The 26986-nt window shown below is 50.0% G+C and overlaps 1 protein-coding gene across 3 annotated transcripts in view; it reads right to left on the reverse strand.

Annotated features, from left to right (window-relative positions):
* The window catches only part of LRRFIP1 (LRR binding FLII interacting protein 1), a 155165-nt gene that overhangs the window by 127337 nt on the left and 842 nt on the right, over positions 1–26986 (reverse strand). The window lies entirely within an intron of this gene.

The raw sequence follows: 26986 nt of genomic DNA on the forward strand, positions 1-26986 counted from the left end.
TCCAAAATTTTGTCTTCATAACAAGAGAAAACAGAGGCACAGGGAGAGTGCCACATGATGATGGAGTGATGCAGCTACAAGCCAAGGACTGCCTGTTCCCCTAGAGCCTTTGGAGTGAGCATGGTCCTGCTGATGCCCTGATTCAGGACTCTGGCCTCAGAACTCTGAATGAATACATTTCCAGTTTGTGGACTTTGTTATGGCGGCCCTAGGAGACTGGCACAGGGTGGACCTGGATGTCCGACAGGAGATGCGGGCGACACTGCTGAAAACCAAGACGTTCTAGGAACGCGGTTAAGAACTGCTGTAGCTGGATGCTGGAAATCAGCTGTAGATCAAAAGCTGAGTGACAGCCATCAGCAGAGGCCCTGGGCAGACCAGACAGCAGGGACGCCTGGGCAGGGAGGACAGCAGGGACACCTGGGCAGGGAGGAAAGCAGGGACACCTGAGCAGGGAGGACAGCAGGGACACCTGAGCAGGCAGGACAGCAGGGACGCCTGAGCAGGCAGGACAGCAGGGACGCCTGGGCAGGCAGGACAGCAGGGACGCCTGGGCAGGGAGGACAGCAGGGACGCCTGGGCAGGCAGGACAGCAGGGACGCCTGGGCAGGCAGGACAGCAGGGACGCCTGGGCAGGCAGGACAGCAGGGACGCCTGGGCAGGCAGGACAGCAGGGACGCCTGGGCAGGCAGGACAGCAGGGACGCCTGGGCAGGCAGGACAGCAGGGACGCCTGGGCAGGCAGGACAGCAGGAGCACCTGGGCAGGGAGGAAAGCAGGGACACCTGGGCAGGGAGGATAGCAGGGACACCTAAGCAGGGAGGACAGCAGGGACACCTGGGCAGGGAGGACAGCAGGGGCACCTGGGCAGACCAGACAGCAGGGACGCCTGGGCAGACCAGACAGCAGGGACGCCTGGGCAGGCAGGACAGCAGGGACGCCTGGGCAGGCAGGACAGCAGGGACACCTGGGCAGGGAGGAAAGCAGGGATACCTGGGCAGGGAGGATAGCAGGGACACCTAAGCAGGGAGGACAGCAGGGACACCTGGGCAGGGAGGATAGCAGGGGCACCTGGGCAGGGAGGAAAGCAGGGACACCTGGGCAGGGAGGATAGCACGGACACCTAAGCAGGGAGGACAGCAGGGACGCCTGGGCAGGGAGGAAAGCAGGGACACCTAAGCAGGCAGTATAGTAGGGGTACCTGGGCAGGCAGGACAGCAGGGACACATGAGCAGGCAGGACAGTAGGGACACCTAGGCAGGCAGGACAGCAGGGACACTTGGGCAGGCAGGACAGCAAGGACACCTGGGCAAGCACACCTGGGCAGGCAGGACAGCAGGGACACCTGAGCAGGCAGGACAGCAGGGACACCTGAGCAGGGAGGACAGCAGGGGCACCTGGGCAGGCAGGACAGCAGGGACACCTAAGCAGGGAGGACAGTAGGGGCACCTGAGCAGGGAGGACATCAGGGACACCTGAGCAGGCAGGACAGTAGGGGGACCTGGGCAGGCAAGACAGCAGGGACATCTGGGCAGGCAGGACAGCAAGGTCACCTGGGCAAGCACACCTGGGCAGGCAGGACAACAGGGACACCTGAGCAGGGAGGGCAGTAGGGACATCTGGACAGGAATGACAGCAGGGACACCTGGGCAGGCTGGACAGCAGACACACCTAGGCAAGCACACCTGCGCAGGCAGGACAGCAGGAACAGCTGGAAAGCAGGATAGTAGGCACACCTGGGCAGGTCAGAAGTAGGCACAGCTGGGAAGGTGGGACAGCAGTCACAACTGGGTTATCAGGATAGCAGGGACACGTGGGAAGGCAGGACAGTGGGCATACCTGGGCAGGCAGGCAGCAGGCACACCTGGGCAGGCAGGACAGAAGGTACACCTGGGCAGGCAGGCTGCAGGCACATGTGTGGATGGAACCACACTAAGAGAAAGCAGCCAGTCTCGCAGGACAGCTGCGCACTCTCGTTGCTGTGAACCCAGCCCTCGGCCTTGGGCCCTTCAACGGCTTCATTCCCAGCCTCCCACATCCCATCCCCTGTGGGCCTTCCACTTCCACAGCATCATCACTGAAACCGCTCTGCCAGGGCCCAGGGACCTCCCAAATGCAAGTATGAGCGGCATTCTCCTACCGGCGCCCTTCGGGTCTTTCTGCTGATCTCCCTTTCCCCTGGCCCCTGGCTCCTCCTGCCCAGTCTCCTCCGGAGGTCTCTGCCCCTGCTCTCCCCTTCTTCATCCAAGGTCCCCAAGACTCCGTCTTCAGCCCTCCACTCCTCCGATCTTGCTGCGGGTTCTCACGGAACCCCATGGCGTCAACCATCCCTGACTGCTGGTGACTCCCTCTCGGCCCTGCAGTCCAGGCCAGCACGTCCCAGCACCTGGAAGCCGCTTCCATCTGGGCAGCCCTCAGCTACCTCAGACTCAGCACTTGCAGCTCCCCCTGAGCTTCCCCTGGCTCCAACCCCACCCACCACACCATGACCCTCACCGGGAGCCGGGAGGTCCTTCTGCACAGCTCTCCCCTCTCGTCCCACAGAATGGTCACTATCAATCATTTTTTAAAACCAACAATTTCCACCACTTTCGTGAAACCAGTACCAGTTTTTCATGTTAGCCGATGCATTTTAATTCAGAGAAAATAGGTTTTGCTATAAATAGTGGGATCTAGAGTGGGCGCCTGCAGCTGTCCTGGTTTCACCGTGTCACCAATGGATTTAGATGCAGGCAGACAAGTGTCTCAGGTCAGTTGTGACACAGCTTTAGCATCTTCAAGTCCCGGAGAAAGGAAAAAAATACATTCCGTCATTGAACTTGAAAAAAAGGACTTTTCCTTGTCTTGCGTAGGGTCAAGGACATGGCACACCACAGCCCTGAAGGACAAACTCTCACGTGACGCTCATACAGGCTGTCAGATGCACCCCGGGCACACGGGGACCAAGTCCTCAGCCAGATTTTACACTTGCCCAAAGGAATCCTGGCAACTCCTAGTCTGCAGGTGTACAGGTACCTGGAAGGGGCCCTGGAGGCGCAGTTGTTAAGTGCTTGGCTGCTAACTGAAAGGTCGGTGGTTCAAATCCACCTGCCACTCCTCAGGAGAAAGATGTAGCAGTCTGCTTCCGTAAAGATGGCAGTCTTGGAAACCCGACGGGGCCGTTCTACTCTGTCCTAGAGGGTTGCTCTGAGTTGGAATCGACAGCTCCAGGTACCTGGGAGTCCCTGGGTGGTGCAAACGATTAAACGCTCACTTTTTTTTTTTTTTTTTACTAGCCAAAAGACTGACAGTTTGAACCCACCCAGAGGTGCCTCGGAAGACAGGCCTGGCAGTCTGCTTCCAAAAGGTCACAGCCTTGAAAACCCTATGGAGCACAGTTCTACTCTGCACATATAGGGCCTATGAGTTGCAGTTGGCTCTGAGGCACCTAACACAACGACAAAGGGCAGTGGGAAGGGGAATGGGAGTTACTGCTTAGGGAGCGCTGGGCTTCCCTTAAGGGCGATGAAAAAAAAAAAAATGGGAACGGACAGTGGGGATGGCAGCTGGGCTCATGAGTGTGACTAATGCCCCTGAATCAGGCTCGTACAAACGGCGGAAAGGGAAATGTTTTGTGGTATGTGTTTTACCACAATAAAAAACGAAACAAAACAAAAACCCTGTGGATCACAACAGTCTGATTCGCATCTGATCATGGTGATGTCTCACAGGGACGGCACAGGACCAGGTGGCGTTTCGTTCCTTTGTGGGTGGGGCTGCCATGAGTCGGGGGCGGGGGGGAGGGCGACTGGACGGCGGCCATGGACGAGACCCCTTCCAGCACTAAGCTATGATCGTCATTTTATTTGATGTCATCAATCTAGGAAAGTAGTCGGCAACTGTACCTGTCTGGCCTGAGCAGACCACTCGTGGGTGCTTTTTCACTATGTGTGGGTCAGAGTAAAGGGTGGTGCTGAATCACAGCTGCTCTACATCAAGTCACCGAGCGGTCCTAATGCCTCCCTGCTCCCGAAACGGAGGGGAACCTCCCCCACGCCTGCCCCAGCAGGCACCCTGTTAATAAAGACACCGTGCCAAGCACACTCCACAAGGCCAACATAGGAAGAAATGAGGTGAGGGATGTGCTAAGACCAAAGCCCGCCTCCGAGTTATTTCCAGACAGACAGTGTTTAATTTAACAGCCACTGCACCTCCAGAAGGCCCAAGTTCCTCTCTACAGACTCGCACTTGGGCAGAGCAGCTGTTTCTTCCTGGGCAGCCACCTCTGTGGGTGGGAATGTCAGCAGTGAGGGGCAGGCGTGGGTGTGGAGGGACCGGCCACACGCCCTCAGCCCCCTCAAGTGCCTCCCAGTTAATGGCCAGTGGACGTGGAGGGAAGCCAACCATGCCGTCACCGGCTGGAGTCGTTCATAGGGCCCCAGTGTGGGGAAGGTCTTACTCAGTGTTGCTCATGTGGGTGGCTGAAATTGGGCCAGTCCAGAACCACCTCTGGTGAGCTCACTGTGTCTAGACTGAAACACATCAAGTTCTAAAACTGTGATATGAGCACAGAGGGGTTCCCTACCCGAGGCCCCGAACAGGTGATGCAGGTATGGAGGAGCTCAGCCCACCTCAACGGGACCCCGGCCCAAACTGCAGCCACTCCCTGAATGGGCTGGGGCAGTGGGCACTGGGCAGACTGCCTCGGTGTGAGCGCCAAGCACAGACTAAAGGCAAGCTTGGCCATTTGAGTGTTTTCTAACAGTTTTATTGAGGTATAGCTTACTTATTATAAAACTACCTGCTTTAAGTGCACAACTCAATGCTTTTCAGTAAATGTACAGAGCTGTGCGACCATCACCACGATCCAATTTCAGCATATTTCCATCATCTCAAAGATACCTGCTTTATCAAGGGCAAATTACCCAGTAAGTAAGGTAAGCACAGGCTCACTTGTACTTACTAATTTGTAGTGAACAATTAAAAAAAATTTTTTTTACCTTGCTGACTGGGTCACCCACCTCTGTCAGGGGTTGTAAATTTGAAAAGAGGCTTTGATTCTGTTGGAAGGTGCTGTGTGGCTGGGAGGGAGACAGATGCCAGCCATATCTAGAAGCAGAATCTTTGATGTGGTGAAAAAACGTGAAATTGGTTACTACAGATGGTCTGGTAAGCAAGGTAAGCACTGTGCTTACCATGCCTATTGGGTAATCTGTTCCTGTGTTTTATATACATTTTTATAGTCTCTGCTTTCACACTCACTTCCTGGAAGTACTTCCAGCCCTGCCAACCAGTTATACTTTATCAAGAATTTCCTGGATTTTTTGCTGCCTCTAAGGTCACCACGGAAACCCTGGCGGCATAGTGGTTAAGTGCTAACAGATTGACGGTTCGAATCCAACAGGTGCTCCTTGGAAACTCTACGGGGCAGTTCTACTCTGTCCTATAGGGTCATTATGAGTCGGAATCGACTCCATGGCAGTGGGTTTTTGGTTGGTTTTAAGGTCACCATGGAGTCCCTGGGTGGTGCAAATGGTTAACATGCTTGGCTGCTAACCAAAAGGCTGGTGGTTCAAGTCCACCCAGAGGCACCTAGGAAAAAAGACCCGAAGGTCTGCTTCTGAAAAATCAGCCGCTGAAAACCTTATGGAGCACAGTTCTACGCGGACACACTTGGGGTCACCGAGAGTCAGAGTCGGCTCAACGGCAAGCGGGGCCGGTTTAAGGTCGCCTCGGGGGAGAAAGCGGCCAAGAGCAATCTCTCTCTTTCCTTAATTTTCTAACATGTTTTATGCATCGCCCTTCATCTCCTATATGGCAACAGTCCTTACAGAACAACTCCCCATTCTCTCTTACACCTACCCCAACCGGGAGTCACCCCATTATGCCACTGGCCCAAAAGTGACACGGCCTCCTTGGCTGCTCCAGACCACGGGGAGTGAGGGTGGAGGCTCTGATCAGAAAAACAAAATAAAAGGTAAAAAATGCCAAGATCCTTCGTCATCTGCCACTGACAGCCACTTGAAAAACATAATCTTCCTTCTAGAAAAATTAAACACAATCTAAAAAGACACCGAGGATACCCAGAGATTGACCCAAAATTGCATCTAATCTCACAGTGCTCTTAGCTGACTGGAGCGAATGAAATAACACTTGTTCTGGGGTGGGAGAGGGCGCTGCTCCGGCCAGCTATGAGTGAGACCCAAGGTCAGTGTGGGGCCCCTCGGACAGGCATGAGTAGCGAGTCTTTCTTGTGGGTCCCCCAGAAGTCAACGGAGGTGGCGGGCGGCCACGGTTGTGACCACAGAAGTGAGCAAGGAAGGGAGCCTCGCTCTTCGTTTTCAGCCATGTCTGCTCTGAGAATTCCTTTACGACAGTGAGCACGGCGGGACTGACACACCTCGCTGCAACATCACACCCGGAAAGGAAAAAAATCAAAGCAAACCCATTGCAGTGGAGTCAATTCTGATTTATAGCAACCCTACAGGACAGAGTAAAACTGCTCCATAGAGCTTCCAAGGAGTGGCTGGTGGATTCGAACTGCTGACCTTTTGGTTAGCAGCCAAGCTCTAAAGCATTATGCCACCAGAGCTTCAAGAGATGATAAACCACTTAATTTCAGGCAAAGTATTGCCCTAGTTGCTCAGCACAGGAAGGCAACTGAAATACGGGTTGAGGCTACGTGACTTGCCCAGGTTCACAGAACACGCTGTAAGAGCTGATACAGAAGCTCAGGGAGCAGGCGTCTTTGTTCCACTCCAGGCTGCACTGAACTCCCGGCTGCTTCGGAAGCAACGCACCCCTGATACGCTGTCCCACCATTTCAGAAAGAGTGATCCTGAAAGTAGGGTGAGAGGAGCGTTAGGGTGTCAGGAGAACTGCAGATGCCAGGAAAGCAAGGCTGGCGGCTGCAGCTACTTCTAGTCTCCACATTCTTAAGACACACGTGCTTTACTGGACGCCCAGGGCAGGGCTCGGTGCTCTCGGCCTTCCTCAGTCACGGCTGGTGGAGAAGCATTAGGTCACTCAGAGAGAACCTTAGCGTGGGAACAAACCCGGTGCTGATGAGTTGATTTTGACCCATAGTGTCCCTGTAGGACAGAGGAGAACCGCCCCATAAGGTTTCCAAAGCCGTAATCTTTTTTTTTTTTTTTAATTGTGCTTTAGGTGAAAGTTTACAGCTCAAGTTAATTTCTCATAGAAAAATTTATACAGATACTGTTATGTGACATTAGTTGCAATCCCTACAATGTGACAACACACTTCCTCTTTCCACCCTGGTTTTCTTGTGTCCGTTCAACCAGTTCCTGTCCCTTTCTGCCTTCTCGTCCTGCCTCTGGGTCTCGTGTATCTGACTGAACTAAGAAGCACACTCTTCACGGGTATTATTTTTTGTCTTATAGTCCTGTCCAATCTTTGTCTGAAGAGTGGGCTTCGGCAATGTTTTAGTTCTGGGTTAACAGAGTGTCTGGGTTCCAAAGTTTCAGGGGTGCCTCCAGGCTCTGTCAGACCATTAAGTCTGGTCTTTTTACGTGAATTTGAGTTCTGCTCTGTACTCTTCTGCTCCATCTGGGATTTTCTCCCACTCTATCTGGGACCAAGGCTGTAATCTTTACAGAAGGAGACTACCACGTCTTTCTCCCACGGGTTTGAACCGCTGACCTTTCGGTTAGCAGCCAAGCACTTTACAACTGTGTCATCAGGGCTCCCCCATGACTCCAGACCAGATGAATTTCCCACCTTCTCATGAAAATACCTGAAAGCACAAAAAAGGAACACCTTGCGGCATCAACAAGGACACATCTCACACCAGGATCTGGAAGAACAGGCGCTAACTAGAAGTCACACCTTGTGCCGCCTTAGGACACACAGCATGCTCCAGCCAGCATCACTGCTCCCACCCTGCAGCCTGGCCACAGGGCTGACGCCTAGCCCTCTGCCCCACCAGCCACAAGCCATGCACCCTGCAGGCTGTTCCACCCACAGAAGGGGTGCTTCCTCCTTCCCATGGTGTGCCGTAGCTGGGTCTTCCTCCTACCCAGGGCGTGTGTAGCTGGGTCTTCCTCCTTTCCAGGGTGCCTGAGACTGCTTCTTCCTCCTACCCAGGGTGCCTCTGGGCTATGTCTTCCTCCTTCCCACGGTGCCTGGGGTTGGGTCTTCTTCTTACCCAGGGCGCCTGAGGCTAGGTCTTCCTCCTACCCAGGGTGCCTGGGGCTGGGTCTTCCTCCTACCCAGGGTGCCTGGGGCTGGGTCTTCCTCCTACCCAGGGTGCCTGGGGCTGGGTCTTCCTCCTACCCAGGGTGCCTGGGGCTGGGTCTTCCTCCTACCCAGGGTGCCTGGGGCTGGGTCTTCCTCTGGGAGGGGCTCCTTTTTCTGACATGCACTCAGAGCCTCAGATGGCTGTGGGGCAGGGGACCGCGTCTACATGGAATGGGAAACCTGGCATGGGACAAGACAGGACAGAACAGGACAGGCTGCCCAAGGCTCACAGGCTCTGCTCTCTGCTCTGCTATTTCTGTGCAACCAGGAGAAATGGCGGGCTGCAGGAGACAATCAGGCAGATAAGGGCAGGAGGACTGGTGGGCTGGGCACAGCAGTGGAGCGCTGGTGACAGAGAATGGTGGTCATGAGATAAAGGACTCTAGAGCAACAGGCACTGGGGACTGTATTTGTTCACCTGCCACACTGCCACAAAGTACCAAAGAAAGAGAAAGGAAGGGCAACGCATCAGGGCTTTCCAGGAAACAGAATCGATATCGTTTTCTAGAGAAAATGTGTGTGTGTGTATGTGTATCATATGTATGATGAGGCAAATAATCCAAGAAGCTGGACTATGTGAAGAAGAACAGGGCATCAGGATTGGAAGAAGACTCATTAACAACCTGCGTGCATTACGCAGGTGACACAATCTTGTTTGCTGAAAGTGAAGAGGACTTGAAGCACTTACTGATGAAGATCAAAGACCACAGCCTTCAGCATGGATTGCACCTCAACATAAAGGAAACAAAAATTCTTTCAACTGGATCAATAAGCAACATCATGATAAAAAAAGAAAAGATTGAAGTCGTCAAAGATTTCATTTTACGTGGATCCACAATCAACACCCACGCAAGCAGCAGTCAAGAAATCAAAAGACGCATTGCATGGGGCAAATCTGCTGCAAAGGACCTCTTTAAAGTGTTAAGATAGCAAAGATGTCACCTTGAAGACTCAAGCCATAGTGTTTTCCATCACCTCATGTGCATGTGAGTGTTGGACAATGAATAAGGGAGATCAAAAAAGAATTGACACCTTTGAATTACGGCGTTGGTGAAGAATACAATATACCATGGACTGCCAGAAGAACAAACGAATCTGTCTTGGAAGCATTACCGCCAGAATGCTCCTTAGAAGCAAGGATGGCGGACTTCTTCTCACAGACTTTGGACATATCATTAGGAGGGATCAGTCCCTGGAGAAGGACATCATGCTTGGTAAAGTAGAGGGTCAGTGAAAAAGAAGAAGACCCTTGAGATGGATTGACACAACGGCTGCAACACTGGGCTCAAGCACAGCAACAAAATTGTGAGGATGGCGCAGGGCCAGGCAGTGTTTCGTTCTGTTGTACATAGGGTCGCTATGAGTGGGAACCGACTCGACGGCACCTAACAACATGTGTATATATATATATATATGCATATTTATATATGTGTTATGGATTGACTTGTGCCCCTCAAAAAGTGTGTCAACTTGGCTAGCCCATGATTCCCAGTACTGTGTGATTGTCCACCATTTTGTTATCCGAGGTGACTATCCTTTGTGTTGTAAATCCTACCTCTACGATTGTTAATGAAGCAGGGCTCGATCTATAAGATCAGGTTGTGTTTTAAGTCAACACCTTTTGAGATATAAAAGAATGAAGCAAGCAGAGAGACATGGGGACCTCATACCACTAAGAAAGCCCGGGGTTCCTGCTTGGAGAAGCTCCTAGACCAGGGGAAGATTGATGACAAGGACCTTCCCCCAGAGCCAACAGAGAGAGAAGGCCTTCCCCTGGAGCGGGCATCCTGATTGTGAGAGAATAAATTTCTGTTTGTTAAAGCCACCCACTTGTGGTGTTTCTGTCATAGCAGCGCTAGATGACTGAGACAATATGTATATATGGAGCCCTCGTGGTGTAGTAGTTAAGAGCTCAGCTGCTAACCAAAAGGTTGGCAGTTTGAATTCACTAGCCGCTCCTTGGAAACCCTATGGGGCAGTTCTACTCTGCCCTATGGGGTCGCTATGAGTTGGAACCAACTTGATGGCACTTAACAACAACATACATATATATATAAAACAACAAAAAAAACCCAACCCCATTGCAGTACATATATTCATACATACACATGTATATACACATATGTACATGTATATGTATATATTCATGTGATCCTCGTTAGAGCTGTTCATCCAATATTTCCAGATTGCCTCTGCAGGGACAACAGCAGGATGGTGCTTCTCTGACCCCCTGATGTTAGGTGTGGCCCGAAATGGTGTCACCTCTGGGCAGAAGTGTCAGGAGCCAGGCAACAGCCCATCACGGCATCCCGTCACTGCAAGGACGGTGGACACATGTGAGAACAAAAGCTCTCTCTGGCTGGGTCCCTGAGAGACTACGATGAGCAGAGGCCCTGCTGCCATGAGATAAACTTTGTTGTTTCAGGCCTGTGAGGTTTTGGGGGTATTTGTTACCGCATTATAACCTAGCTTATCTTGACTGATAGAAAGGTTTTGAATATTAACATCAAAGAAAGAAGCACTCAGAGTGAAAAAAGTCAACCAAGGAAAAGGGATCCTGGTGATACTGAAAACTGGGTAAAATTTACAAGAAAGACAGGACTGTCAGGAACCTCTATGACCTGAGCATTACATTAAACTGTGAGAAATAAAGGAAAACATCCACAGGTAAATAAGGCAAGTTACTTCTTTCAACGACTCAGTTTCTTTACTTTCAATATGGAACTAATAGTAACTAGGAGTCCCTGGGCGCAAAAAGTGAACGCACTCGGCTACTAACTGAAAGGTTAGAGATTCTAGTCCACCCAGAGGTACCTCAGAAGAAAGGCCTGGCAATCTACCCCCAAAAACTCACCAATTGAAAACCCTACAGAGCTCAGTTCTACTCTGACACACTTAGGGTCATGACTCAATGACAAAGCGGTTTTTTTTTTTCCAGCAAAAATGAAAAACCAGAGGAATTCACAGAATTATCTTCTTGAGTGTATCTTGTCTCCGCTTGTGTAAGGACAGCGAGGGCAGCTTTCTTTGGCTGCGTGGGATTTAAACTGGGACATGGAGAAATGCTGCTTCCGGCCGCTGCTGGTTCTGGGGGGAAGTTGAGAAGAGAGCACACCAAATTGCAGGGGCACCTGCCGCAGCCACTTCTCAGCCCAGCTCTGTGGCCTTTACTGTTTCTCCTACTTGCTGGGACGCTGGCCAGGACTCCAGGTCTTGCCAACACCTTTGGACCAATCACAGGGCTGGTGCAGGACCGGCCCGCGTTTCATTCCATTGTGCATGGGGTCGCCATGAGTAGGGGGCTGACACCATGGAGCTAGCCACAGCATGGGTGTGCACAGCCTTTGCAGAGCCATGGCACCTCCACGAGGCTAAGGTCAGCCAAAGGCAGCTATTTATTGTACCTGGCAGGGTATTTTAATACACCTAAATTCCTCTGGTCCAAACCGCATGCCCCAGAAGGAAAGCCACACGGGAGAATGTTCTGCACACACTGTCCAAGTCGCTCAGCCCTGGTAGAGTGCCACCAAACGGAGCTGAGCTTTCCTGGACGCGGTGCCTGTCTTTTTAGGGGATGCGACCTCATGGCTCTGGCAGCGGGCGAAGCAACCTGATCGCGAGGATGGTGTCCAACAAAGTCAGAGCTCCATCCCGGGACCATTCAAAGGATTTTTTCCAAGTGCAAACATCATAAAAGAAGTAAATGGAGGAACACGAGGTGGAAAAAGTCACAAAAGTGGTGCATGGGAACAAGGGGACAATTATAGGTGTGAATGGAAAAGGGTTTATCGTTCCTGGCTTTCACTCTCCACTCTATGTCCTATGACTAGACAGGGGTACAGTCGCTAGCTGTCCTGGCCAGTGTGAGGTGGACCTAAAACGTTCAACACAGACTATCCCAATAGGGATTATTAGTGAAAAGGGCCGTCCGCCACCTCCACGATCAGGTCCTCAAGGGCATCAGTTCACCCAAGCTGCGTCTGCATCCCCGGAGGGTTTGGGGAGGCCCAGATGGCTGGGTCCTACGCCCGAGCCCTGACACAGTAGGACCGCCACCCCACCCGGCTGGGAACCAGCCAGGTCTAAGGAGTTGCCAGGTGGTGTAGATAGCACTGTCTGGAGACCACACTTTGAGAACCACTGATCTAAGCTAAAATCAGTCCCCTCAACAATTCTACCTAGGGGGCTCTGATTTCTCAAAGTTGGTTTAACAACTTAACTGCTACCACTTCAAAGAAGCTCCTATAACCCTCCATATCTGAGTAACCAGAAACTTCTAGGTCAGCTGATAGGCTGACTGGAGCTAGCTGATGACTCCGCCCCATGAGGGACAAGTAGGTTTTGAACGACTAAAAAATTACAACCAAACCCACTGCTATTGAGTTAATCCCGTGCAGAGTAGGATTGCTCCACAGGGTTTTCTTGGCTATGATCTTTACCAAAGCAGATTGCCAGACCTTTCCTCCACAGTGCCGCTGGGCAGGTTCAAACCACAACCTTTAGGTTAGCGGTCGAGCGCAAACGTTTGCACCTGCACAATGAACACGCACAAAATGCAAGAGGAGGGCCAGAGCCAAAGAGAGAGAAGCAGCCACAGATGCCATTTATGGCAAAGTCCAAATGAAGACGTAAGAGTCCAGCACCTTCCTTTGCCCCTTGACAAAAGGCTTGACTCAGTAATGCCCTTTTGTATGTAACAGAGAGTGAAAGCTACCCTTGGATATGAGACAGGGGCTCACAACACTGATTTCTGCCAGGCAACTTTGTAGAATAAAAAGATTTCAGTGAAGATGGGAGAGGAGCAGGAAGGCCCCGTGCCCTTCTGGCTCCCACTGAACAGTGTGTGGCTGTGCCCCCTGCCCTTGACTGTTTGGCCTCACTGGTCCTTGTCTGGAATCTGGGACTCCGGAGTTGGACAGACACAGCATTTCAGGCTCGGCCACTCAGCAGCCTGGTCCTTCTCCCGGCCAGTGTTCCGCCTCTCCCAGCCGGCGGGCACCTTGGTGGAGATGTCCACACGCAGGGTTACTTGGGGGATGACCAGTCACAAGTGAGAGCACCAGCTCGATGTTCAGCTCAGTGTCCATGTCGGCGCCGGCAGCGCTCACTCCCTCTCCCTAAGTCCTCAGCGTAAGAGGCAGTGGGCACCAGGCAGCGGCCATGGGCAACGTGGTGCCTGATAGCCACTGCTCTCAGAAGGCCAACCCCACACCGCTTAACCGCAGGCATAGTGACTCTCAGCAGCTCTAACGGTGGTGGCTGTGTGAACGCCGCTGGCCTGACTGCGTTATTCCTGCAGCGCCCCTGAGTGGTGCCTTCCCCTGGAGAGAACAACGTTTCTGCGGCACCATGTGCAGAACTATTTCCTGTATCATGGGGGGCGTGGACCAGCCGGGGTGTCGGGCTTGACACCGGCCAGGCTTGTCTCCACACACCAGACACAGACAGGACAACAGCACCTCAGACAGGGAGGAAGGAGGCCTCAGCTCCACAGTGTTGCACTGTGGGGCCTTGTGTGTTGCTATGATGAGGGAAGCTACCCCACAGGTATGTCAAATACCAGCAGGGTCGCCCATGGTGGACAGGTTTCAGTGGAACTTCCAGATTAAGACAGACTAGGAAGAAAGGTCTGGCAATCTACTTCTGAAAATTAGCCAGTGAAGAAATCCCTGTGGGTCACAACAGAACACTGCCAGATACAGTGCTGGAAGATGGGCCCCCTAAGGTGGAAAACACTCAGAATACACAGTGGCGGCAATGATGGATTTGAGCATATCAACGATGGTGGAGATGGTGCAGGACTGAGGAACAGTTCATTCTGTTGTACACGGGGTCGCCACGAGTTGGAACTGACTTGATGGCAGCTGACAACAACTACAAGCCTCCCTCCAGTTTATCTTCCACAGAGGCAGCTATGAGTCCCCATTGCACATGCAATCAAGGTTCATCCCATCGCCCCTTTTTTACCAGCTCTGGCATCAACCCTGGTGGCATAGTGGTTAAGTGCTACAGCTGCTAACCAAGAGGTCAGCAGTTCGAATCTGCCAGGTGCTCCTTGGAAACTCTATGGGGCAGCTCTACTCTGTCCTGTTGGGTCACCATGAGTCGGAATCAACTCGACAGCAGTGAGTTTGGTTCTTTGGTTTGGGCATCAACTCAAGCACACCGCTGGAGTGCTGCGATGCATAACCCACTTCGCAACTGATTCCCAGTTTCCTCTGAGCCCGCAAAGCTTCATCCCAAGATTGCTCTTTCCGAGACACGTGAACACCTCCGCACTGATTCCTGTTGTTGTTGTTGTTGCTGTTAGCTGCTGCAGTGTAATGAATTACTTTATATGGCCCTTGTAGCCATGGTCTTGTGACTCCCACAAAATGACTGGGTGGGACTTTGCAAACCCACCAAGGGGCTTGGACAGCCTACTAATAATGCAAATAAGATGCATGGAGTCCTTGTGGGGGTGGGACTATGCAAATAAGGAACATGGAACCCTTGTAGGGGATTGGTCAGTTTTGCCAAACTTTTAGATTTAAAAAGAGCAATCCTAGGCAGTGAGAGGGGAACCTCACTACCATAAAGAAGAAAGGCCAGGAGTGGAGCATGTCCTTGGACCGGGGGTCCCTGTACTGAGAACCTCTTAGACCCAGGAGACAGAGAGAGCTGTAATAATACTGGAGAAGGCAAGAGATGGCAAGAAGCAGCAGCAAGCATGGCAGAGCCCAGCAGCAGAGAAATGGCAGAGGCAGCACCAGGAGACTGGCGTGAAAAGGCACAGTAGGCTTCCTGACCCATGGAGCAAGGTGGCTACAGTAGCCTTCCCAGCCCACGGAGCAAAGAGTTGATTGTCTTCGGGCAGGAGGCTTACTGGCAGAGTGGGGTGCCACTGGCCACTTATTGGCAGAGGTAAAGAGCTTTGTAACACTTGCTTGAGCAGGGCAGAGACGAAGTGGCCGAGGGGCCGAGAGCCGAGAGAGAGGTCTACCTATGGACTCAGCCAAGAAGCAGCTGGACTGACAGAAGAACTGCATTCTAAGTTGATATTGATCCTGCATTGTAACTGTTACTTTCCTTACAAACCCCGTAATCATGGGTATGGTCTGTGAGCTCTGTGTGGCCACTGCAATGAATTATTGAACCTAGCAGAGAAGTAGAGAGTGCTGTGGGAGGGATGGCTGGTGTCAGAATTGGTAAAAGGTTGGAGAGAGTAGCTGTGTCTGACTTCCACCTCACAGGACTCATTTTCGGTCTGATGCTGACCTTGATTCTCCTCCTACCTCGTAAAGTTAGGCAAGGAGGTCGGACGCCACCATGCCATTTTTACAGCTGCTGTTGAGTCGACCCCCTACTCATGACAAACCCCTGTACAAAAGGATAGGATTGTTGTGACCCACAGGGTTTTCACTGGCTGATTTTCAAAAGTATATTGCCAGGCCTTTCTTCCTATTCCGTCTTAGTCTGGAAGCTCTGCCAAAACTTGTTCAGCATCACACAAGCCTCCACTGACAGATGGGGGATGGCTCAAACCGTTCTCACAGCTTTTCGGTGCCTTACTCTCAAATATGAACGGACAGCCAAGGATCAACAAACATCTGCTGAAAGACTCCAGGATGAAATCAGCGAACAAAACACACAAAGGGCAAAAAGATTTGGAAATAAAGAGACCAAAATTCAGGGTACAAAGAAAACTTCAGGAAAAAACAAAAAACCTTAATGACAACCTTGCTTGCTGAAATCGAAGAGGACCGGAAGTACATACTGATGAAGATCAAAGATTACACCCTTCAGTATGGATTACATCTCAACATAAACAGAACAAAAATCCTCACAACTGGGCCAATAAGGAATATCCTGATAAATGGAGAAAAGATTGAAATTGTCAAGGATTTCATTTTACTTGGATTCATAGTCAACACTCATGGAAGCAGGAGTCAAAAAAATCAGAAGACACATTAAAAAACAAACAAACAAAGTCCTCTTTAAAGTGTTAAAAATCAAAGATGTCACCTTGAGGACTAAGCTGTGCCTGACCCAAGCCATAGTATCTTCAATTGCCTCATGTGCATGTGAAATCTGGACATTGACTAAGGAAGACCAAAGAAGAATTGATGCCTCTGACTATGGTATTGGCAAAGAATACTAAATATACCACAGACTGCCAGAAGAGCGAACAAATCCGTCTTGGAAGAAGTACAGCCAGAATGCTCATTAGAAGCGAGGATGGCGAGACTTTGTCTCACATACTTAGGACATGTTATCAGCATGGACCAGTTCCTGCAGAAGGACGGCACGTTTGCTAAAGCAGAGGGTCAGCAAAAGAGAGGAAGACCCTCGACGAGATGGACTGATGCAGTGGCTACAACAGTGGGTTCAAACATAGCGATGATTGTGAGGATGGCACAGGACCCGGCAGTGTTTGGTTCTGTTGTACATAGGGTCACTATGAGTCAGAACAGACTTGATGGCACCTAACAAAAACAATGTATGGGATCAAAAATGACAAGAGCAACTTGAAAGATTAGATAGAAACCTTAGGGGGCGGTGATTTTGCGTTAATGGGAACAACGCAGAAAAGGAAGGTGAGAATGGTTATACAACTCGAAGAATGTAGTCAGTGTCACTGAATTGTACATGTAGAAACTGCTGAACTGATGTATGTTTTGCTATGTATATTCTCTACGACAATAACAAAATAAATAAAATAAAAAAAAAAGGGATGCTATGAAAAAGGAGCAGAGAACAGCCACCAAAACACTCTTAGAAATTAAAGGCAGAAAAGGTGGAAGAGACAGTAGAGTAATCTCCCATGAAGTATCACCAAAAGACAAAAAGTTACAAAATAAGAGCAAAAAGGAGATACTTTCCAAACAACAGGAGTTCCTCAGAGAACAGAGAAAATGGCGGGGAGGGGAAAAAAACTAAGAAAGTTTCTCAGAACTTTAGGATACAAGTTTCTAGATTAAATGAATGCTAAAAAACAAAAACAAACCAGAACACTGAGGATAAAGTAAACATCTTAAAAGCTTCTAGACAGTAAAAGCAAATATTCTACAAGATGTTTAAAATACCATTATTAAACTTCTCAAAGCAATCCAAAATCGAGAATAAAATGTAAAAAAAATGCATTCAAATTTTTGATTAAAAAATGTTTTTATTTTACTTTTAAAATATTTATTAGTTTATTTTAACCAGAGACTCCAGCAGCCTGAGATCAGAAGAACTAGACGGTGTCCGGCTACCACCAATGACGGCCCTGACACGAAATACAACCGAGAGTTCCCCGACAGAGCAGGAGAAAAGTGTGGAGCAGAACTCAAGTTCACATAAAAAGAGCAGACTTACTGGTCTGGGACTGGAGGAACCCTTGAAGCCATGGCCCCGGACGCTCTGTTAACCTAGAACTAAAACCATTCCCAAAGCCCACTCTTCAGACAAAGATTAGACTGGACTATAAAACATAAAATAACGTGCATGCAGAGCGTGTTTCTAAATTCAAGCAGGTACATGAGACCAAATGGGCAGCTCCTGTCCGGAGGCAGGATGAGAAGGCAGAAAGGGACAGAAGCTGGTTAGATGGACACGGGAAACATGGCATGGAAAGGGGGAGTGTGCTGTCACATTACAGGGACTGCAACTAGTGTCACATAACAGTATGTTTATAAATTTTTGTGTGAGAAATTAACTTAAGGTGTAAACTTTCACCTAAAGCACCGTAAAAAAGGATATGATAGATTAAAAAAGTAAATAAATAAAATAATTCTTAGTTTATTTTATTGAATAGATAATAGTCACATGGTTCAAATATCAAAAGAACATGAAAAGTTATACTTGATACGCCTGCTTCCACTCACATCTTCAAACACTTTTTACTGTGGATTCTGCCTGTGTTTCTTTATGCAAATGCAGGCAAATCACATCCTTTTTCTCACAGTGGACAGCATATTATATTCACTTTCTGCACACTGCTTTTTTCAGTTAACAATATATTCTGAAAATAATCTCATAAGACATAGAAATCTTCATCCGTGGGAAAAATTATTTTTAACATAGAACTCTATACCCAGCCAAACTATCAATTGAGTGTGAGTGCAAGACAAAAACGTTTTCAGACATGCAAACTCTCAGAAAATGTATTCTTTCTCAGAAAGCTACTGAAGGATGTGTTTCAGCAAAATGAGATAGTAATCCAAGAAAAAAGACAATACGAAATCCAGAAAATGGGCACCCAACACAAAAAAGGGGCAAGAAGAATTCTCAGAATGGTGGCAAAGGAATGGAAGCTGCAGCAAACCTTGAGATCACTCAGGGCAGATGAGATCTAGAGGACAAAGGTCTCCAGAAGGGAGATTTCAGGGGAGAATAAAATGGAATTGATAGATGATCAGATTTGTTCGATCATACAGAAAATCATATTTTGAGGAGTTCTGTTGAAAAGTTTGTGAAAAATTGGTGAGAGCTCTGTCCAGCAACTGCAAACAGACATACAACAAGAAATGATTAACTTCACAAAAAGGAAAAAGTTGTACAAGGAAAGAAATGTTATAGTACACTACTTGGCTCTGCAATCAACACTATTTACATAGTCAGCAACATCGTCATCATCACCAGCATTTACCGAGCATTTACTCTTGCCAGTCATTGTTCTGAGGTCTTTTCATAAAATATCTCATTCTACCCTCACCTTGTGAGATGTGTACTCTTAAATTTTTCCCATCTTACATATGGGGGAACTGAGGCACAAAGTGGTTAAGTAACTTGCCAATTGATAGTATTAAAATTGATAATAAATAATGCCTATTTATGTTATTTGTAAACACAGAGATAATTACCAGGCCATTTAGGGTCTTGTAGGTCTTTTTTTTAGGTCATTTAATGACTTGGATTCTTCTGAGTGACATGAGAAGCCACTGGGGAGTTTTAATCAGAGAAGTGACGTGGCCTGACATATTTTAAAAGGGTCAGCCAGTTGCTTAGTTGAGAACAGTCTGAGAATATGAGGTGAGGGTAAAAAAAAAATATACACACATACATATATACACACGCAGTCTGAATCCAGCAGATGCTCCTTGGAAACCCTATGGGGCAGTTCCACTCTGTCTTATAAGGTCACTGAGAGTCAGAATCGACTCGATGGCAATGGGGTTTTACACACACATACATGCTGTTGTTGTTGTTGTTAGATGCCGTCGAGTCAGTTCTGACTCAGAGTAACCCCAAGTACAACGGAATGAAACACCACCTGGTCCTGCCCCATCCTCACAATTGTTGCTATGTTTGAGCCCATTGTTGCATCCACTGTGTCAATCCATCTCATTGAGGGTCTTCTTCTTTTTTGCTGACCCTCTACTTTACTAAGCATGATATCCTTCTCGAGTAACTGGTCCTTCCTGATAACATGTCCAAAGTAAACAAGAGGCAGTGTCACCATCCTCCCTCCTAAGGAGCACTCTGGCTGTACTTCTTCTAAGACAGACTTGTTCCTCCTTCTGGAATTCATAGTATATGCGATACTCTTCACCAACACCAAACTCAAAGGCATCAAGTCTACTTTGGTCTTCCTTATTTATTGTCCAGCTTTTGCTTGTATATGAGGCCATTGAAAATATCATGGCTTGGGTCAGGTGCACCTTAGTCCTCAAGGTGACATCTTTGCTTTTCAACACTTTAAAGAGGTCTCCTGCAGCAGATGTGCCCCCGTGCAATACATCGTTTGATTTCTTGAGTGCTGCTTCCATGGATGCCGATTGTGGATCCAAATACAATGAAACCCTTGACAGAACAACATACTAGCCACCACAATATGACAAACTGACAGACGAGTGGTGGCACACATATATATAACTTTAAATACAAATTGATTTTTAAAAGAAGAGTTGGAACCATAAGGCTGAGCAGAATACGGGACTCTCTCCCAGAAGGCATTCGCCTGATGACTCAGAGATCAGCTGGGGACAACAGTCCCGGGGCTGGGAAGGAAGTCGGCCTGACGGGAGGACACCGCCTGGAATCAGGCTTTGGGTGGAGCCGAGAAACTGATCCAAGAAACACGCCGGATGATGAACTGGCCCCAATTAATTCCTAGATGACCTTGGGGAGGTCGCCTCGCATCTCCGAGCCCATTTCTCCACGGCAGATAGCGAGCTGCCATCGTGTCCTCCCAGCTCACGGCGACCCCATGTGTGTCAGAATAGGACTGGGCCCTACAGGGCTTCCAATGGCTGATTTTGTGGACGTACATCACCAGGCCTTTCGTCTGAGGCACCTCTGGGTGGACTCGAACTTCCAGCCCCTCAGTTAGCAGCCAAGTGTGTTGACCCTTTGCACCACCCAGGGACTCCCATGGCAAGCAGAGGCACTGTAAAATCTTTGCTTGAATTTACAATTATCATTATGGAAGCAAAGCTCCGAAGAGTCCCTGGCACGCTGTAGGTCATACAAGAAACCCATGCTCCCACTCTCCCCTTTCCTCTCCCGTACTCCAGCAAGGCACACTGGTGACAGGTACACCTGGAACCAGGCCCCTGATTTCCACTACAGTGCAGCACTTCACACAGCTCTGCCATCCACACACGTCACAACCCTAACCGCTAAGGCCATGAATCAGCTGGTTCTCTGATAGAAATAGCTGTGGGGTGGGGCCCACTGGCCACCAGAGACCAGTGGGTTGTCCAGAGCTAAGTTTTCTGAGTCTGTCTCCAACCAGAAGGTTCTTGTCGGGAATCACGTAAACAGCCCAGAGTCACAGGCGGCAGTGTTTGCATCCCCCGTCTGGAACGCTGGTCCTGCTGCATTTCTAATGCTTTGGAGATGATACGCCAAGACGTGTGTGCGCGCGCGCGTGTGCGTGCGTGTGTGCGTGTGTATGGTAGGAGATCGGCTAAGGGAGGGCCTGGTTAGACAGTGAGGCAGTTCTTCACGCTGAGTGGTCCTGGGCCCTTCGGGATGTTTGATACCCTCGCCTGTCCCCCGGGTCACAGCAGACTGTCTTGGGAGGAAGGTCATGGCACTGACCTTGACTGCAAACCACTGGGAACCCTGGATGACACCATGCCACCACTGTCCACTTGGCTATATCCTCTGGCCAGCCTCGGAAAGTCACAGGGAAGAAAGCGTGAAGGTGAGGGCTCCCGTGAAGTGTAACAAGAAGTAGCACATCGAGGTGAACTCGTGACCCACCACCATGTCATCTGAGGCCGCAGGGCTGAGACCCAGGCCAGCACAGGGCACCGGCTTGGACCACTGCCTGGTTTGCAGTCCCAGAGGAGCCAGCTTAGTGCCAGGGGAGGGCGAGGTGAAGGTTCCAAGCTGAACCAAATTTCTGGGGACCAGGAGTCCCTCCCTGGTGCTAACGGTTCATGCGCTCGGCTGCTAACCAAAAGGCTAGCAGCAACTGGCTTGTTTTTTCTATTTTTTACTTCAAAGGGTCCACAAGCTAGTCCCCAACGTGGCTTTCAGGTATTACATCCTTGTTTCTGGAAAGATGCTCGTATTTAAGAGGCGTCCTCCAGACTGCTTCGGGCATGGTGAGAGCAATGTCATCTTCTTCCCATGGAAGCAAGCTGAAGGAGAAATTTGGGATGCTACCAAAAATGACTCACAGGGTGTTAAACAAGGTAGCAGGGAAACATTTTTCCATTTTTAACACCCCTCTCCCCAGATATGAGAAGCCCTGCTTGGCCTTCAGCGACGGCGAGTTTCCAGAATTGCTTGCTGGGCGTCTTTCCTGACAGGATCTTGTCTGAACGCCACCTCAGACAACACAGTGAAGCACCATCAGCTTGCACCAATGCGTCCGCGGCATCTTACAACTCCACTTACTATCAGCTGCCTAGAGTTTAAACCCTAACGTAACTCCACGAACACAAATGTATCACTGCAAATGTTTTCTCTTTGCTGCTTCCTACTCCAGCCCACGGAAGTCCAAACCCACACCAAATCCACCGCCGGGAGTCAGTTCTGACTCATGGAGACCCCACTTGTTACAGAGTAGAACTGTTCCGCAGGGTTTTCTTGGCTGTGATCTTTAGGGAAGCAGACCGCCAGGCCCTTCTTCTGTGGACCGGGAGGGTTTGAGCTGCCAATCTTTAGGTTAGTGGCCAACTGCAGACTGCTGGTGCCACCCAGGGACCTTGAAGAAAGCCCAAGCCCCTCAGAAGATAGAGCCTGGCTGGCCCAAGGGCCCCTGCACACCTCTCCGTCAGTGTCCCGGCTCTCCCCACATTCTTCCTAGGCTCCAGTGGAACTGGGCCCTGAACTTACCCTGCCTGAGGTTCAGACCTCCTGATTACCTCAGCCTAGAATTCTCCACCACCCTTTGAAGTTCATATGATAGATGCCTGACAGGGTCCACTCCACCTCTTCCTGTTTCTTAACAGTGCCCAGTTCTCACTATGGTCCCCATACCTCCCCATGGGCTCCAGGGGAGGCTGCCTCCCCCATTCCAGGACAGACCCGGTTAGTCAAAAGGCAGACTCACTGCTCCTGCCCCACCCAATGTCCTGGTCCCAGAGCTCGGCTCAGGAGGGCCAGGGGGACACATGGCAGTTGTCAGGAAGGCAGCTCTGCGCTCTCGGGAGACAGCCACCAGGAGAGACAGGCCAGGAATGCTGTGGCCAGCTTGTCTCTGCAACGCAGGTAAGCCTGGGATGCAGCCACCCCACAGAGCACGGCACCAGAGGTGCCTGTGGTGTGGCTGTGAGGAAAAGGAGCCGGAACCGAGGGTGAGCTGACCGGGAGCCTCCCCACCTCAGGCTTCGTACTCCAGGCAGTTTATTCCCTCTTGTTGAAGCCAGTTGGGTCAGGGTTTCTGTCACTGCCGACCAAGTCATCCTGAGTGATCCATCCTTCAAGAGCCGTTTCAGCTAGTGGCAATTCTCATTTCCAAGGGCCACTTCCTACAAGAACCTGTCTGTTGTGGGTTGATTTGTGTCCCCAAAAAAGATATGTTCAAGTCCTAACCCCCAGTGCCTGTGAGGGGACCTTGTCTGGAGCAGTCTTGGCAGATGTGATTAGTTAACATGAGGTCATATCTGAGCAAGGGGGTCCTGATCCAACATGACAGGTGTCCTGATGAAAGAGGAGACAAGACAGAGACAAGAGATGCAGAGGGAAGACCTGGGGCTGCCAGAAGGTGGAGGGGATAAGGAAGGACCCTCCTCTAAAGCCCTCGGAGGGAGACGGCCCTGTAGACACCCTGGCTTCTGGGCTCCAGAGCTGTGAGTGAACACATTTCTCTTGCTCAAGCCACCCCATTGGTGGTGCTTTGTTACGGTGGCCCCAGGAGATGAACACACCATCTCTGACCACCATTCCTAGTCCCACCAGCTAGTGGCAACTCTCATTTCCAAACCTTTAGGGCCAACTACCCCATTGCTGTCAAGTCGATTATGACTCACAGTGACCCTATAGGACACACTAGGGTTTCCAATGCCCATAAGGTTTCCAACGCTGTAATCTTTACCTCTGCACATCTGTCACTTTGTCCTACTGTGGGGGCTTGCATGTTGCTGTGATGCTGGAAGCTGTGCCACTGGTACCGAAATCCCAGCAGGGTCACCCATGGTGGACAGGTTTCAGCTGAGCTTGCAGACTAAGACAGACTAGGAAGAAGGACCTAGCGGTCTACTTCTGAAAAGAATTAGCCAGTGAAAACCTTATGAATAGCAGTGGAACTCTGTCTGATATAGTGCCGGAAGATGAGCCCTCAGGTTGGGGACTCAAGCATAACAACGATTGTGAGGACGGTGCAGGACCAGACAGTGTTTTGCTCTGTGGTATGTAGGGTCACTATCAGTCAGAGCTGACTCCTGGCACCTAACGGACATCAGTCTTTATGGAAGTAGACTGTCACATTTTTCTCCTGTGGAACAGCTGGTGGGTTCGCACTGCCAGCCTTTGGGTTAGCAGGTGAACACTTAACCACTGTACCACCAGGGGCCTTTCAGGGCCCTCTACCCAGGCCGTTTTTGTATCTCATCACTTCCTGTCTTCAATTACGATAATTTACCTACAGGCCATTTCCTCTCTGTGACTGAACGCCTCAAGGCAGATCCAAGGTCAGGTTCTTCCCTGACTTCCCAGTCTTCCCACACCGGTGACCTGAACATCACAACATGTACCTGTTGAATCAATGAGTGAACAGGAAAGTACTGAACTGATTTATAAAAGCATTTGTTAATCTTTATAAAGACTCCAAGAACTCAATGATGAATAGTTATCTGCCATTTGATTGGTGATTGTAATGTTCATGGTTGGGAAATATAATTCAGTTTAGAACAAAACATAAAACGGTGCACATGCTCCCTCCAATAAAATAAGATTATGATTATATCTTGTAAACACAATCCACTCAGTACTTGTAGCCGCTGGATCTATGGTTGGCTTTGACTGGAAGGATGTGTGTGTGGGTAGATCTTATATTTACCGAGTGCCTAATTATGTACTTCATGTATGCTCCAAAACCCAAAACCAAACCCACTGCCATAGAGTCGATTCTAACTCATAGCAACCCTGTAGGACAGAGTAGAACTACCCCATCGTGTTTCCAAGGAGTGGATGGTAGATTTCAACTGCTGACCTTTTGGTTTGAAGGTGAGCTCTTAACCACTGGGCCACCAGGGCTCCTCATGTATGCTACTCATGTTTAATCCTGACAGCCAACAGGGATTTATTCATGCCCGTCTTAGAGGCGAGAAAAGGAAGGCTCGGATGGGGCTGAGTAACTCCCTTTCCTAGGATCACACAGCTGGTGAGGACCCGTGCAGTTCCGACCCGCAGGTCTGACTCCACGGTCTATCTTTGTACCGACAACCCACATCTCCTGGGTGGGAGGCAAGACAGGTCCGGCTGAGCAGGACCTGGAGGCTGTCAGCCCGGGAGAATTCCTGAGCACTTAGTTCCCATCTATTTTTATCCAAGGCAGCAGATGAGAAGAGGCAGACTCAGGGAACTCATTCTTCTCATTCCTTGTCTGGTAGAGTGACCTGAAGCCAAGGCCCAGGATTCGTCAGCTACCTCTGGCCTCCCGGGAAGCACTTGTGTGGTCTGAGGGCCATACATAAATGACAGTCTTCACAGGCAGAGAGGATGGTATTCAAACTACTATGTTGAGCAAAGGGCTATATTTAGCCAATCGGAAAAAAGGGCTGGTGATCTACTTCTGAGTAACCGGCCAGTGAGAACCCTATGGAGCACAGTTCTACACTGACACACAGCAGGGTCACCATGAGTCGGAGTCGACTTGATGGCACCTGGTTTTAGGAGTCCCTGAGTGACAAAAATAGCTGAGAGCTCAGCTACTAACTTGAAGGCTGGAGGTTCAAGTCCACCTAGAGGCACCTCAGAAGAAAGGCCTGGAGATCTACTTTCGAAAGGTCACAGTCACTGAAACCCCTGTGTGCAGCCTGCTCTGAAACACGGGGCTTACCAAGTCAGAGCAGTGAGTCGATGACAACTGGTATACTTAGCCAAAGGTGCTTAAGGGCCTCATACTTCCTTTGTCTATCAGTTAATGTAACAGACACTTCCGAGCACCCACTACCTGCCAGGCTAGGTGTTGAGCCCTGGGGGCACAAAACTGAGTGAGACCCACCTGTCAGGGCATCACCTTCTACAGGTAGACAAAGAAGGATGAGGCAGGGTGACCACCATGCAGGGTGCAGAGAGCGAGAGCTGGCGGAGCTGAGTGGAGGCCAGGAGAGTTCTGCGGGGGCGAGTCAGCAGGCTTTAAGGGATGAACAGGAGTTTACCTGCAAAGCCATTTTCCTTCCCATACAAAGAGAAATGAACGTCTTTACTCATTCAGTAGTCAACAAATATCGATTGACTGCCTTGTGTCCGTGAAAGCAAAGTTCGGTACTTACCAGCAAAAATACCCAAGACCTGTTAAAAGAGTGAAAAACGGGAAACTAAACCAGCTGCAGCTGATTCAGACTCACGGCAACCCCACACGTCGGGGAAGAGCTGTGCTCCACGGGGGTGCAATGGCTGATTTTTCAAAGGTAGATTGCCAGCCCTTTCTTCTGAGGTGCTCCTGGATGAACTCCAACCTCCAACCTTCGGGTAAGCAGCGACTGTGTTGGCCACTTGCATCACCCAGGGACTCCATTACAGAGTGCCCATTACCCGTTGCCATTGATTTGGATTCATAATGACCCTATAGGACAGAGTAGAACTGCCCCATAAGGCTTCCAAGGAGTGGCTGGTGGATTCCAACGGCCCACCTTTCTGGTTAGCGGCTGAGCTTTTAACCACTATGTCCCCAGGCTCCCCATTATAAAGGAGGCCCCAACAAAGACCGACTGATGGAACCAGAGATACTGCTGTTGTTAGTACCGTGGAGTTGATTTTGACTCATTATGACCCTCCTGTGGAAGAGTAGAGCTGCCTCATAGGGTTTTCTAGGCTGTAATCTTTATGGGAGCAATTGCCAGGTCTTTTTCCCGCAGAGCTGCTGGGTGGGTTCTCACCCAGCCTTTCCATTAGGAGCCAAGCACTTGACCGCTGCACCGCCAGGGCTCCGTAAGCAGACACTCCTAATACTTGGAAGCTTCTCCTTGTGAGAATGGTGCTCCTACACAGAATTTCCAGACACTAGGAGGAGGGTCCCACTGCCTTGGTGTACACATTCCTCTTAGTCAATTTTTTTTAAATTGGTCATTTATACACATGGTACACAATTCAAAGGTACAAGAGGGTCCACCTGAAAAATTAAGCCTCCTTTCCACCCAGTGGCACCAATCACTCCCCTCCTT

This window comes from Loxodonta africana, chromosome 6 (genome assembly GCF_030014295.1).
Source record: "Loxodonta africana isolate mLoxAfr1 chromosome 6, mLoxAfr1.hap2, whole genome shotgun sequence".
NCBI lineage: Eukaryota > Metazoa > Chordata > Mammalia > Proboscidea > Elephantidae > Loxodonta > Loxodonta africana.